Below are 2,500 nucleotides of genomic sequence, written 5' to 3'. Positions count from 1 at the left end.
TAGTCAGGAGGAGATAGTCTCAATGGCTGGACAAACTCGATCTCTGTTCAAAAAGTTAGTTATGTGTAGGGTGGTTTTATTCAGCTACAGAGCGACCCCAGACCAAACAAGACCCATCTCAGCCTGGGGGCCATCCCTCCCTCTTCACCAGAACCAAATGTATAGAATGTGTCACATTGTACACGAGAACACGTGCTGACAGTTGCCACGCGAAGTTTGTAGCCAAATTACCTACCTCCACCCGCCTCCCTTCCCTGACCACTTTAGCTGGTCGCCTCTTCTTCTGGGCTTGTGGCCAGTGCTGTTCACAGTTTCCCTGGGTGACCCACGAGTATTAGTGGCTTACCGGGGGACAGACGATGTTTGACGTGTCTTCCTGGCTCTCACTACTCCGGGACGCGAATCAGTGGCGCGGATCCAGCAATGCACCAAGCTCAAGGAAACTCAAGGAGTGGTAGAAGGGGAAGAGTGGGTAACAAAGGGTACGCTAGGAAATACTTCTGGCTCAACATTTTGCATGGAACACTAATGTATAAAGCTCTAGAGTCTAGAGAACACAAACACAAAAACACAGGTGCTTTCATGGAAAGGACGCTGCGGTTACGCGAAAAGCCTACAGAGGTGTGAGGTAACCTGGATTGTGTGACCTGTGTGTATGTGGAAGGTTGGCGGGGGTGAAGGGGCGTATCCACCACACGATACTTCCTTAAGAAGCACACAAGTTAGAGAAAGCCTACACAGGAGGAGCCGCACACACTACAAAGGTCAGGTAAGGTCATGTGGTCTCTTAAGGCCGGAAGCGTCACAGTACCTGATGTCTTCGACGTTTCTTTCCATCGAAAGGAGACAGAAGTACTATATGGTGTTCTAGAAATACAGGAAGCAAAGAAAGGATTTGGACTACTGGGTGGGGTTTTGGTAGGTTGGGTATATAGTGCAGTTGGAGCATAGGGGAGCTATGTTCTGTACAAACTCTTGGTGGCTAAGCCCTCACTTGTCCCTTCTGTCGGGCAATGGAAAGTAAGCATGTGCGCAAGGTGTTGACAAATGATCAGTATCCCCTCAACCCTCCGCGGAGTTTGCTGGTGGCGGCACACTAGGCTTTTCTCGCTAGCATGCTACTTGCTTTTGCGACTTCGTCTGAGTAGAAACGACTTCGGTTACGATTTTTTTGTTTTTCAAATTTCCGAATGAGGAACTTAGAGAAGTTAAACCTAGAATACGAATGTTAGATACATTATTGAGATGTTTTCACGGAAGTCTAGAATATTGTCACCGAAATCGTTTGTACCCAAACGAAATAGCAAAAGCAAGTAGCATGTTAGCCTGGCGTGCCGCTACCTTTAGTTACACTAGCCTTCGACTTCTCAAGATAGTCGAGACGATAAATGAATTTTTCTTTTATTTTGGTGTTTATGAGTTCGATCAGAACGAAGAAAGAGGAAACGATATGTGATTGGAGAGCGAGAATATAAGTGACAGAAAAGGTTCTGAAGAGGTTTGGTACTAAATAAAGGTCAAGTGGACGAAGATGTCTGTTTGTATGTGGACCATGTTTAAGACGCAAGAGTGAAACACACAAACGCACATACGAAAGCGAATGTCTGTGCCAGATATCTAGGGGACTTTACTACCAGGGGAACATTTAATGGTACATGAGTACATTCTGGGGAAGTGGATATACGAATGGTCGACGTGTGGGGTCTATGTGGGATTGAGTTTCGATTCCTGGCAAAAGTGCATGACGGTGTACATGAAATATTACGTACCTGCGTGCGTGCGCATGTGTGTGTGTGTATTCACCTCGGATCTGCTGCAGTCTCTGTCGAGACAGCCAGACACCACCCTACGGCAGTGAGCTCAGAGCTCATTATTTGCCGATCTCTGGGTAGGTCTGAGACAACTCACACACGTGTGTGTGTGTGCACGCAAATACGTTTTAGTGACCCCCCCATCAACGGGAATACTCCCTTTATGCATACAATGGGACACCTTAGTCTCCACTCAAGCCTTGGGGTTTTTGATCAAAGAAGGTCATAGACACACAGGCAACAAGTAACAAGAAACTAAGCCCCTTATGGTATTCTGTTTTGTACGATGGTGTGTGTAGAGGCAAATAAAAGTACAAAGGGAGGATTTGATTGATAGTACTAGTAAGAACCTACTTCTATTTCTTGTCCACTGAAAGTAATAACTCGGAGACCAATTTTAATTTGCCGTTAGGTAGCGAATTAGATTAAGTTCATGTGAAATGTTTTGGGGGAATTTGTCTGGACTTTTGGCTGCAAGCAACAGTGTTTCTACGTAAGGAAGCGACAGGGCAAACTACAGTGTAGGAATGTCCGTCTAAGAAAATAAAACTTAGTGAAAATTGTCTTTGAGTATAAGTTTCCCTCTCTGTCCTCTTCCCGAAAGACTGTCATTGGCTGATAGGTGAAGAAAGGCGTGTGAACAGATAATTTCTTTTTTCATCGTTTACATGCATCCTCTTTCATTAATT

General features: G+C 45.3%; 1 protein-coding gene across 11 annotated transcripts in view; it reads right to left on the bottom strand.

The window, feature by feature from the left end:
* The window catches only part of para (sodium voltage-gated channel paralytic), a 639,183-nt gene that overhangs the window by 38,716 nt on the left and 597,967 nt on the right, over window positions 1-2,500 (bottom strand). The gene's annotated exons all lie outside the window — the stretch shown is intronic.

This window comes from Oratosquilla oratoria, chromosome 31 (assembly GCF_046742065.1).
Source record: "Oratosquilla oratoria isolate Oo_2021 chromosome 31, ASM4674206v1, whole genome shotgun sequence".
Lineage (NCBI taxonomy): Eukaryota > Metazoa > Arthropoda > Malacostraca > Stomatopoda > Squillidae > Oratosquilla > Oratosquilla oratoria.
Note: the sequence above shows the minus strand (reverse complement) of the source record. Positions and strands in the feature narration are given on the sequence as shown.